At 40.0% G+C, this 12,656-nt stretch overlaps 1 protein-coding gene and 1 pseudogene across 20 annotated transcripts in view; one reads left to right on the top strand and one right to left on the bottom strand.

Moving 5' to 3' along the window:
- Nucleotides 1–12,656, top strand: part of PPM1B (protein phosphatase, Mg2+/Mn2+ dependent 1B) — a 69,595-nt gene that overhangs the window by 21,976 nt on the left and 34,963 nt on the right. For all 20 annotated transcript variants that reach the window (XM_086878429.1, XM_086878426.1, XM_086878422.1 and 17 more), the window contains one exon: nt 1,009–1,153. The gene's annotated coding sequence lies outside the window, so the exon portion shown is untranslated. The remainder of the gene's footprint in view (nt 1–1,008; nt 1,154–12,656) is intronic.
- Nucleotides 8,762–9,458, bottom strand: LOC147655011 (uncharacterized; annotated as a pseudogene).

The raw sequence follows: 12,656 nt of genomic DNA, 5'->3' as shown, positions 1-12,656 counted from the left end.
ATTTTGTGCTTATGACACTTTTTAGTAGTTGAAAAGCACTACTGAGTGTATGGAAGAGGCAAGCCATAATGAAATGTTGTTGTAGCTCTGTTCTTCCATCAGTGGAGTTAAAGTCAAGGTCTGCAGTAGGTCTCCTTTATCACTCACCTCATCCAGTGTGCTGTTATCAGTTTAAAATTTTCACTGTCACAATAAAACTTCTATTTCCCTCCTGTCCCAGAAAAGCTGGCTGTTACCCAGAATTTTTTCTACAATAGTTCCTTCTACCAATGTATTCTTATGACAGCTTCTGTAAGATTCAGTGTTTTATAAGACTAAATATGTAGTCCCTGATCCATGAAGAATTTTGTGCGTTTGTATCCTGTTCAAAGCAATGGGTAGATGCTGTTGTTGAGCCACGTATCTGAATTGTTGGTTATTCACTACTTCTACATTTTAAGGTGAATTTCTGGCTAATTTTACAGAAACTATTTTTAAAGAAATGTAATGATTCCTATTTCAGGGGATCTGAAATACTTTGCAGTTGAAGCTTATTGCTTTTGTTTTAAACTCTTGTGCATTTTATATCTAAGGAAGCAGAATAAATAGCTCACAAATTACACATGCTGCCTGTGGTGGTTTTAAGTCTTGCCAAATGCACAAGGAGTGTACTCTGTCATCTGAGCAGGTGAATAAAATTAAGACAGCACAATGATGCTAGCAGGCATGCAAGAGCTATTTCTTCTCTTACGGAATTTAGGGACTTGAAAGGCAGGTAATAGGGTGATGACTTTTTAAGTGCTTGTAAGTGTTACTGAGGGAAATAGAGAAAAATATTAATCTGATTCTTTGTTGGTATAAATCTTGAATATTGTGTTTAGAGAGTTTACTGAAAGATCTTTACACATCCAGGCACTGCTTCAGTTCGAACACTTCTATTTAGGAAAGAGTTGTATTAATGAAAAAATTAATGTACAAATCTGTTGTACACCATCTGGAGTAGCTAACTACTTCTTTGTTTCTTTCTAGGAAATACCAAAATAAAGCAGATGTTGTGTCCTGTACTGTTATCTCAAGGTTTAGCAAGAGATTCTGTTACGTGCTTCTTGGCAGCAGGAATGTAAACTAATTCTTTCAGCACTGAACTAGAACCTTGACAAGGTTAAAATTACAGGTAAGAACAAATTCTGCTACTAGGAAATTTACAGGAATATGTAATTCCTTTTACTTTGACTGTGTTTTTAATTTGCAGTTTGTAATTGACCATGGATTTAATGGAAATTTCTGAACAGATTGGGTAAAATTATATTTTTTCTTCTTTAAATATATTTGAATTTTGCTTACTGTTATTTTTTAATAGGGAGGAAATATAATTTCAAGTACAACTTCTTTCTGTTACAATACAAAGCGCTGTTAATAAATGGGGGACAGAGAAATGTGATTTTTCACCACAGTAAATGTCTGCTGACCAGATCTTGGAGAAGTTATGTTCTCACACTGAAGACTATACAGTGTCAGTAAAAGTCATGAAGTGTTTTGCCTGTTGTGTGTTGACATCAGTTTACTATCTGCAAGTGACTTTTTTCCCTACAAGGAAATTTATTTTTTTTATTACATTTATTTAAAATGTATTTCCTTAAATGCACTAACACTAGCAGTGCTACTTAAATTACCTGTTTTAATCAGTTACAGAAAATCTCTATATTTCCCTTATAAAGTTCCCTATAGCTTCAGCTTTTGAATCACCTTTTCAAGGGTAAAGGTTGATGTTTTCTTCCAGGTCAATGAAAATGCTTTGGATGCTGATTTTCTGTCATTAACTTTATCTGATGATGACAGAGACCTCTTGTCACACTCTGTCACCTTCTTCTGAACTCATGTATAGGGAACTAAGAGTCAATGTTCTTTGAATCCTTTTTAAAAAAAGGATAAATACAATGCTGTAAGACCATAGTAATGGGAAAAAAATCCCATATCACCACAAATACCTGTCATAGAGATTGCACATTTTGAGTTGTATGTTTCTGAAAAATATAGTTCTGTCTTTAAGCTGGGACTATGTGTTTTGAAGACTGTCTTTGACATGGGTTTATGGCATGTGTCTTGTCTTCAGAATTATGATCAAGTGAAGGTTTTTCATTCTTTTTTCACATTTTGATGTTTTTGACAAAGACTTGCCTCTTTTCAGTAGTGGCAGGCAGGAGTCTGGACTGTTGGTCTGAAGCAGTTCTATCTGTCTTACTCTGAAGTTCAATAATACATAGGTTGTAAGTCAGTGACATGTTTGTGCCAAGGAGGTGGTGTTGATTTTTCTGCTGCTAAAATGAAAGAAGGGTTCAAATGTGGTTTGTTTTGAGGTTTTCATTTGTGTTGTGTTGACTGAATGTTAGTACTTGTTTTGTGGTGATGTAACATGTTGAAAAAAGGCGCAACCTTTCTTACACTGTGCAAGTCACACTTAATTTGAGTGGACCTTTAGCATTCATCCAGTCCCAACCCTTGTGTCTGGCTTCCTCAGATTTTTGTGTGAATCAGGAAACCACCCCTCAATTATGAAAATAAAGGTGTATTGGTTGACTGTGGTTTTGCAGACCTGCTGCAGAACACTTAGTCTGGTGTTTCAGACCTGTTTAGGAATAATTCACAGATGATACGAGTAGGTGATTCATTGCTGCTCTATTCTCACAAAAGTCTGTCTGAAGCTTTTTGTAAATGGACTTTGCAAAAAGTAAAAAAAGTTATCTTAAATGCCTAAAGTTAGAGCAAGGGAGAGCTCACTCTTAGTGACATAATGTGTCATGCTAATGGGTAAAATTTTTCAGTTTTAATACTAGTAGTGTAGTGGATAAATCTTGGTTCTTTGTTGCCTTCTGGGTCTGCAGAATCACGTCCAGGGAGGCTACAGTTACCAGTGACCAACATGGGACCAAATGAGACAGGCCTCTGCTCAGGAAACCGTTTATTCACCACAGGAACAAACTTGGCTTAGATCCAGAGACAGAGAGCTCAGAAGAGAGGCAGGGTGGTGGGTTTTGTGGGACAGAACCAGGGTGGAGTTTAAGGTCAGGGACCACTAGGAACACAGCAAAGGAGAAACCCCAGGGACTCAAACCCAGTCATCCAGTCAAACCCAGAACACCCTGGACTGCCACCCCAGGAGGGTCTGGGTGGAGCAACTCTTCCTTGGCTCATAGGGCACATCCCCTGAGGCAGAGGAATGGAATTTACTCTTCATGGGCTTTAAAGCCATGCCTCTCACTTTAACAATGCATACCTGAAACTAAATCTTTGCCTCCATGGTGGGGGGGACTTCACAGTTCTTTTTCTTCAAAATCTGAGGTGCTGTTTCTGTAGTAAAAGTCTGGCTGCTGTTTGTTAGATTGATGATTGAAAAGGAGCAAACTAAATTTAACACAAAGTACTTGGTCTTTTATTGAATTTAGAGAATCAAAACAGTTGTTCTGCATAGAAATAATTAAAAACTTTATTTGTGAAGGATCACTTTTATGCTAAGTTAATGCTTTGTAGTGTCCAAATGCCACCTGTGCATCCGTTTTGAACAGCCCAGTAAAAAAGTGAGAATGTGATTTTTGGCTACAGGAAATATGAGCAGGTAAGGACAAGGAATTTCAGCAAATATCATAGGATATAAGTCTTGTCATAGCATGGTCAGAAGGGATAAGCAGCAGTACAGTGTAGATTTCCATGTGGTGTAATAAAGCCACACTGAGTTGCAGGGTTTGAGTTAAGGACAAAATGTGATTTCAAGGATAATAAGCCTGGACAGGTAATATCTGAATTAACCAGGTAGGCCTGTTTCACTGAAGTGCTAGTGCACCAAGTTTCTATTCAAAGAAAATGGTACAAGAGCATGAATGCTGACTTAGGCTGAGCTATCTTTACTTCTAAAGACTTCCATCCTATTCGCAGGCAGGTGCTGGCAGCAGTAATCTGCTTTGCGCTGTCTGGGTCCAGCCTTGTTTTGTTTGGTGAACCAACCTGAGTATTTGCCTATGTTATGAACTAATTTTTATATAGTTACTCTGTAACTCAGATCAACTGTTTGCAGGTAACTACAGTGATTGAATTTCCCAGTCTTAGAAGTGTTTAGGGGAAGTCTTGGTAAAAATAGCTGAACATGTTACCGGAAAACCTAAGATGAGTGACATCAATTAAGACATTGACAAGAGTAGTCTCTTACTGAGAATGACACTGCATACTTCTTCAGTTAAGTCCCTAGCAGTGGTGCTAATCTGAGCTAAGGCTGCTGATAATAAGAGCTCACACTAGCAAACACAGAATTCTGTGTAGCTAAGAAAAGTACTGTTGTAAGTTTTCATTCGGCCACAGAACTGTGTGAAATTAACATCTGCTACTTTTAATAAGAAGGAAGTTGCATGGTAAAAGTTCTGTGACTAAAAAATTCATCAACCTGGGCACTGATGACCTTGTACTAAATGCAGTAATTAGAAAGCTAGATTCAGAGTCCACTTTCAAGGTTTTGTGAAGTTCATCTTGAATATCTGAGGTATGATCTCTATACCTATTGAGCTGCATTCCAGAAAAAATAAGCCTCAGCATGAAGTATGCAGTTTGTCCATGGGAGACAGATGGTTGTCACATAAGCTGATCTGGAAGATCTGTAATTAAGTAGCATCATCCATGTTTTAGTAAAGTGCAAGAAAGCAGACTATAAAATTAATCTCTGAAAGGACCACAAGGATGTTTTTCTTGTGTTAACATAGCTAGAAAGGTTATAGCCCTTAACCTAGCTCCTGGTGCTTTTTTCTATTTCTTTGTCTTTTCTGTTGAAAGTTACAGCCCCCTTGGATCTGCTATCTAAACTGCTGCTTCCAAACCCACTGCAGATAAAATCACGAAGTTTCAAAATACTAAAGCTAGCTTTGCTCTTTTTTGGTGAAACAGTTCAGAGAGTAAGGACAAAAACATCTCAACGAGCAATTCTGAAAGAAAGGAAATTGCTGGCACAATGTAGGGGTGAGTAGCTGAGGCAGAGCAGAAATGTTAATGTTTTCAGGTAGTGCTACTGACATTGAAAACAGATGTGATTCTACAGCATTAAATTACGCCTCTGATTGTTTTGTACTTCCAGACTAATTTGAAGTAGCTGAAGTTCATTCTGAAATCTTCATCTCCTTTATAACATGCTGATTAAAAGAATGTGGTGGGGAAAAGATGTGTTTCGTTTATCCTTGTTATTAGTTCTTTTCCCCACCTGTGGTAACAATAGAGGTGCTGAAATTAATTTTAAAATTACAGCCGTAGCTCTTAGGCATGTATGCTACCTGATAATTGGGAGGACTTGCAAAATTTTCTTTACTTCCTGGTTTAGAAGCCTCTTTGGCTTCTTTCGCAACAGCTTGGCAGGAAGGGTTTTTGGTGGGAGGCTCGATATTGATATATTCTGTTGATACGTAATTTCTTTCTGTTAGTATCTTTGGTCAGCTGACATCCTTTCTAAAGCCAACACACATGGCCACAGATTACCTAAAAACAAACCCAAATCCTCCAGATGAAACCCAGGAATGGTAATAACTGTTCTTCTGTGTAGTTAATTTTTAAGTGAAAATAGAATATTCAGATCTTATTCTTAGGTTGCAATCATTTGTTTGACTCTGCCAGCATTTTTGGCTGCATAGTTAGAATAGCTGTTACAACCAAGCTCCAAAAACTATTGGCCTGAGGTAAATTCATGTAGTGCCAATATTTTGAAGATTGGTAAGTTTGAAGCAAGACCAAATTTTCTGGGATCAAAAATCAAAACTATCTGCAGTATGTGTAGACAGATGTGCTGAATAAAGTCTGTGTGCACATAACACACACTAGAGAGAGAGACTGCAAGATGGAGACAGTGGAGCTTTCTGCCAAGACTAAACTTTGATTTATTTTTTTTACTTAAACCAGGAAAGTTATTTCTTCCTGCATTTCACATAAGTTTTGAAATTGTTTGTCATGGATACTTTGATTATTTGTATCATTTGCATCTTTAATATCTAGTGCAGCATTTTTTCTTTTGAAATGTCATTCTTTTTTTATAGCTGGAGCACATGTGCTTTGTAACAGGAAACTCTGGCAATGTTTCTTTTCCACAGCACTGACTTATAAGAAATGACTAGCCTGTTGAGAGAATCCTTCTGAGGAAGAGACGTTTTACAGTACACTTTTATGATCTAAGCCCAAAAGATTTATGTTGGACCATTCTCATATTATGAAAAGATACATTATTGCCTTTGGGACTGTTGGCTGTCAAAGTGGTATTAGTTCAGTTCTGATCTTTTTTATGAAACTGACATGTGATGTGAAAATTATTTTATAGTATCTACAAAAACCTTGATTATGGCTTTTAGACCTTTATAATATAATTATGTGTTGGTTGCTGTCATGGTTTAACCCGAGCCAACAACTAAGCACTGCACAACTGCTTGCTCACTCCACCTTCTCCCTCCCCAGTGGGATGGAAAAGAGAATCATAAAAACCAGAAAATTCATGGGTTGAGACACAGGCTTTTTAATGGGATAGGGAACGAAGAAGGAGAATTAAAATATGCAAAACAAGTGATCCACAATGCAGTTGCTTACCACTTGCCGACTAATGTGAGCAGTAGCCCCTGGCCAACTTTCTCCCCAGTTTATAGATTGAGCATGATGTTGTATGGAGTATCTCTGGCCAGTTTGGGCGAGCTGTCATGGCTGTGTCTCCTCCCAGCTACTTGTGCCACTCCAGCCTTCTCCATTGGCAGGATATGAGAATCAAGAAAGTCCTGGGCTTAGCATAAACACTACATAACACACTGGTATTTTTAGTTGTTGCTATCAACTTTATTCTTATGCTGTGTCCAAACCACAACTCTATACCAGCTATGAGGAAGAAAATTAGTTAACTCTATCCCACCTGAAAGCAGGGCTATACCTACTCCTTACTTCATACCATTTACATCCTACCAGGTCCCACACTTTCCAATACATCCAAGTAATCACTATCACCTTTCCGGTATTTTGATATATACACAGAGATATCATTCACATAGTATATGGGCCATCCCTTCAGAATGTTTGTTGAGTTTTAGTCCATGACTTTGGGCTTCATCTGTCATAGTAGTCCTTCAGGGCAGGAGAGAATGTGTGTAGGGTTTGCTTGTTTTATGCTGAAGCCAGTGCTAGTTCCGTCACTGCTGTGCTGGTCTGGTTCTATCATCAAAATTCCATTCTTCATTAATCTGGGTAATTCTATTACAGTACCATTGATATGGCATTTAACAACCATAGAAGTGATGAACATAATACATTTTAAATAATTAGCTGCTCTTACCCACAATCAAATCCCCTTGAGGTACACATTGGACTTCCCCATCTGTCTGCATTAACCCACCGAGTGCACCCAGGTCCTTGAGCAAATGCAGTCCTGTGGATGATCACTGGATCTCCTATTCAGGTCCTTTGACCTTTTTTTTTTTATGGCAAAACCAGTTTTCAGAAGGATTTGAACTACTTTTCTCTCTCTCAAAAACTTCTGTTATTGTATTGTCTCACACAATATTGTCATCAATGTATTAAGTGTTCCAGAGCTTTTCCTTGTTTCAGTACTGTTTAGATCAGTCCATGCCTAATGGTCTGTTTCTACCCCTGGAATAGTCTATGCCAAGTGTACTGGATGGGGCTGTACTCTATTGCCAATGGCTTGAGAAAACTGTACCAGCATCAATTGTGGCATACTGCTTGGCTGCCTCTGACTTCAGTTTGTATTGAAGTTCCAACAGGTCTGTCATGGCTGGACTTGGAGGTGGCATGGCTTCATTCAGGCCATGACAGTCTACTGTTAGTCTGCACTGGCTATATGGAACTATTAGAGACTGAGTGAATTCTGCTGATCACTCCTTGGCTGTCCATATGTCCAGTCAACTTTTGGATGGTGGCAGGTGTGATATTGCTGTCAGTGCACCATTGTGATGGTGCCTGTTGTCTGACCTGCACCAGAAGTGTCCTGCAGGAGATGGGGCAAGGTCAATGGCTGTTTAATTTCTACCGTCTCCAAGGCAGCTATACCAAAAGCCCAACAGTAACTTTTTGAGTCCTTGAAGTACACCCTCGTGAGACAGTTTAGGCAAAGGATGCTCTGGAGTCTCAGGGCCAGTCACAATGGAGTGCTTTTGCCACTCATTCCCAGCAAGCTCAGTTTGTCCTCCAACAAAGTTAGCTGTTGGGACTGCCTTGCCACTCCAGAAACAGATGGTGCCTGCCCCTGTGAAGCAGTGTTTGCTAGAGCCTTTGATTCCTGTGGGTCTGTTGTGCCAGGTCATCCAATCCACACAGTCCACTAAACCCAGCTGTTTCTTTCCTGCACCTAACTGGAGGCAGGGCCCCTCTAGTCCTGGTTATAGTATTTACTGTTTATTCACTTCTTGTAAATGTAAGTCAGTGTCCCTTGATGATCAGGAGTAAGAGTAACCCCTTCACTCTGTCTGGGGAACTGCCCACTAGAGACTGGAACAGCAATGTCCCGCAGTAACCCTCTCATGATTCTCCTTGCTGTTTCCCTACTTTTGCCTGTAGGGTCAAGGTAGATTTTTCCATCCCATTTCCTCATGTGCTCTCTGTGGTCACACAGGGTGGCCTGTGCTGTTTATGCGTTCTCCTAATAGTTGGGGCACTGGTCCATACAGGTGGAGAACAGGATGCGTCTGCCTTCTTTCCTGTCCACAACCAAGATACAGGCCTGTAGCGAGGAAGAGGTATTTTGTTTGTATTATTGGACTTGGCCAATTTATCCACCATTTGTCTCTCCATCTTTCTAGGTCATTACTGCCAATTAGTTGGTGTATGACAATGGTGCATCCCATACAAACTTCCACCACATGGGTTGTGTACACTTCGTTTCATGTGGGTCTTTGGATAACTGCTTGTTGTCCCCATCATTATAAATCTCCTCCAGCATGGCTAGTTGCCTCAGATACTGGATGCCTCTATCTGTGATGGTCCACTTGCCTGGGTGGCATAACATCTTCCTTGAAGGAATACTTGTCCTTCATACCTGACAGGAGTCGCTTCCAGACACTGAGGGCTTGTGCCCCTTTTCCAGTTGCTTTGTTAATGCCCACTTCTGTAGAATGGGGTTTCAGCAGTTTGGCTTCTCTACCCTCTAATTCCAGGTTATTGGGCCTGTTATTCCAGCATTGGAGCAGCCAGGTGATGCCCTTGCCTGGATGATGGCTGAAATATTTTTGCATATGTCACAGCTTGCTCAAGGATAGGGATCAGATGGTTAACTATGTCTTTCATACATTCTACCTCTTCCCCTACCTCTTCTCGTGATAGCCCTGCTGCTTCATCCCTCACTAAATGAACTCACCTCCACATATCTCTCTCCTTATGTGTAGCAGGGGGCTGATACAGGCATGAGTTGGTGTGTTGGTTAAGCCACAGTAAGTCACTGGGATTGGAGTAGCTCCTGTGCCCATCATTTTGTCATCACATCCAGAGGCCTTTTCTTTCTCTCAAGGGTACTGTACAGTACTGAACATGGCTCAGTAGGCCTGGGCCAGGCCACAGTATGTTGCCGTGAGTTTTGTCTCTCTGGAATTGTCAGGGTGGCAGCATAGTTTTTCCAAATATTTAACTAGTCTTTCCAGATTCTGCACTTGTTTGGGGCTGAAATTCCAAAGCACTGGAGGTGCCCACTGTCCTAGACACTTGCCCATACTATCCCCCACACCCTTCCACTTACTGCTATCCAGCCTCAGGGCTGGATGGCATTCTAAAATCATTGTTCAACGAGACCTTGAACACATTCAGACAACATAGCAATAGGAATGCTGGTTTGAACATCCCAAGGTTATTATAAGTTCCCAAGTGCTGTTTTAATTGGCCTAGGAGACAAAGGGAAGATGAAGGGAGGTACCAGTCTCCCTCTTGGATTGGGTCTCTGAGGAAAAGAGGTAAAAGCTGTAATTATTAGTAGTTTCCTATAGATGGCTCTCAAAGTATGGAGATGTGGGCTGTGCTGAGTGCAAATACCAGTTCAGTTTCATGAGTGTCACTTCTGTCATATTATAAGCCAGCGTTACAGAGTACAGCAACAAAACCGTAGCCCAGTTCCCATGGGTGACAATCAGCATAGGGGGCAATATATACAAATAAAGTATTATATAATGCATTTTCACTAACAAGAGCACGAACTTTGAGAGCAAATACATCACCACTGTGACTGGTGCCTAATATATTGAATACAAATTTCTTCTAATATGTTCTGGTCAGATTTGTCATTATCTCAACCTGTCATGCCCTGTGTTGGGCACCAAAAATGACTCCAGCAACTGTGTACCACACAGCTGCTCACTCACTACCCTGACCCAGTCAGATGGAAGTGAGAATCAGAAGAATAAAAGTGAGTAAACTTGGGGGTTGTGATAACATCCCACTGATGTGATAACATCAGTTTAACGGGACAGAAAAGGAAGAAAATTATAATAAAAGAATTAAAAACAAGTGAGGCACAATGCAGTTGCTCATCACTCACTTGACCAATGCCCTGTCATTCCCAAGCAGTAGCCTTGGCCAGCTTTCCTCCCAGTTTATATATTGAGCACAATATATATTCATACAGTATGGAATATCCCTTTGCCTAGTTTGGGCCAGCTCTCCTGGCTGTGTCCCTCATAACTTCTTGTGCCCCTCCCACGTTTTTCCTGACAAAGTATGACAGCTGTCAAGCCCTTGACTTAGTATAGCTAGCAGTACTTAGCAATAGCTAAAAACCTCAGTGTGTTATCAACATTATTCTTATATTGTATCCAAAGCACAACTCTTAACCAGCTACTAGGGAGACAATTAACTTTGTCCCAGCTCAAGTCATGACAGATCTGGCCTTTATGACAGTAATCAAGTAAATATTTCTGCCTGTTAAATATAAATCTAAATTGAAAGGAGCCTGCTTTTCACTTAAAGTAGCCGCCTATTTCCCCATTATGATATAGTAGAAAAGAATGATTATCTATACCTAAGCAATAACTATTTGTCAGTTTTTAAGTAGATCTTTGGAGAAAATCAGCAGTTGGTGTTTGTCTTTTAAATGGAAATCAGCACAGCTGATTTTAAGGCTCTTTACTGTGTGGCTGATCTAATACCAAAGAATCTTCACTGTGTAGCTGGAGCAGAAAGGATGTTGATCACGAATTTTTCTTGCATGTCAGAGGACATGACTTTTGCTGTCATTCTTCTGTTTGTCAAAAGGCTAGATGCCTTTGGTTTCCTCAGCGTGAATGGTTGCCTATGTTGCCTGTATAAGAGATAAGGACTGTACACAGGATTTTACTCTGGTAGAAAGTATTAGAGAAAAATACAGGTTGGAACTTCAGAGAAGTAAGCCTTGGGTTAGATTTTTACACTGGGATATCAGCTTTCGTTAGAGACTTGTTGCCCTGAACTCTGTTGGAAAGGACAGCTATGTTAGACTGGAGATGAACAGTGAGCACTAGGCTAGAGAGGTAGTTGGAGCCTCTGCTTTGGTAGCATATTGCTCAGATTCAACTTCTTCATTGCCAGAGAGGGGCAAAGGCCAGTAATTTCTTCCTATAAATAATTTATCCTCTGTAAAGGATAAAAAGCCTTTGAGCCTTGGTAATTATTGGTCCTGCCAAGCAATAGATTTTAAAAATTTTGATTATCATTATTTTTTTTTCCCCCCAACCTTTTCCAGGGTTGGAAAGACTACAAGGAGAAGAGAATCCTAGGGTTTCATTTTTGATCTGAGTAATATATGGTATTTTAAAGAATGGTCTGTGGAGCATGGACAGGAACTAAGGCCTTCTCTATTTCCAAGAGAATTTTGGGAATTACAGTAGACATGGTCTTCCTGATTTTGAAAGTTTCAACTGAAAGTTTTATGTGGGACAAACATTTTCACCACAAGGAAATGAATATGTTTTCTCAAACCAATCTGTTATTCAATTAAATTTCATACAAAAATGGGATCTTTGGAAAATAAATCTTAACCCTAAAGGATACTGAATTTTTGAGTTTATGCTGATTAAAGCTATGACTGAATTACTGATTTGCAGGTGGGTGCTTCATTGCTGGTGTGTTTTATCTTGAGACGAAATCTTGCTCTACAAAAATATTTGGGGCCTAATGCCTTAACTCCCTGAAGAAATGTTGAGATTTTTTGACTAAGAGGAAGTACGACAAAGTCTTTATTAAAAGCTTGAACAGTGGAAGGGTATTCATGCTTAAAATACATGATACAAGTGCGTGGTCAGTTAGCTCAAGGGTAGGCCCTAACAGTAGATAAATCTTGGTAGGCTGGACCAGTGGTCTGATGGTAAGCGCAGGAGGTATAATCTTGTCATCTACCTGGAATAAAGTAACCTTGTCCCTATGTACAGCCCCACTGACGACTGCTGAGGAATGAGATTTGTCAAAGAGAACCATGGGGTGGGTCCTGGTGGAGAACCAGGACAAATGAGTTGAACATTAGAGAGCAGTGTGTCTGAAGGGAGAAAAGTTTAGCGCCTATTAGAAAAGGTATATCCAGTGTTTTGGGAGAAATGATGGTTTTCCTCTATTTGGATCTCGTGAGGCTGCATCAGGAATACAGTGTGGACTGCTCACCTCCCAGTACAAGAAAGGTGCAGACATGGAGGAGCAAGCTGAGCAGAGAAGCA

The sequence above is a fragment of the Cyanistes caeruleus genome, chromosome 2 (assembly GCF_971803275.1).
Source record: "Cyanistes caeruleus chromosome 2, bCyaCae1.hap1.1, whole genome shotgun sequence".
Taxonomy (NCBI): domain Eukaryota; kingdom Metazoa; phylum Chordata; class Aves; order Passeriformes; family Paridae; genus Cyanistes; species Cyanistes caeruleus.
The sequence above is the reverse complement of the archived record's forward strand: the minus strand, read 5'-3'. Positions and strand labels throughout refer to the sequence as shown.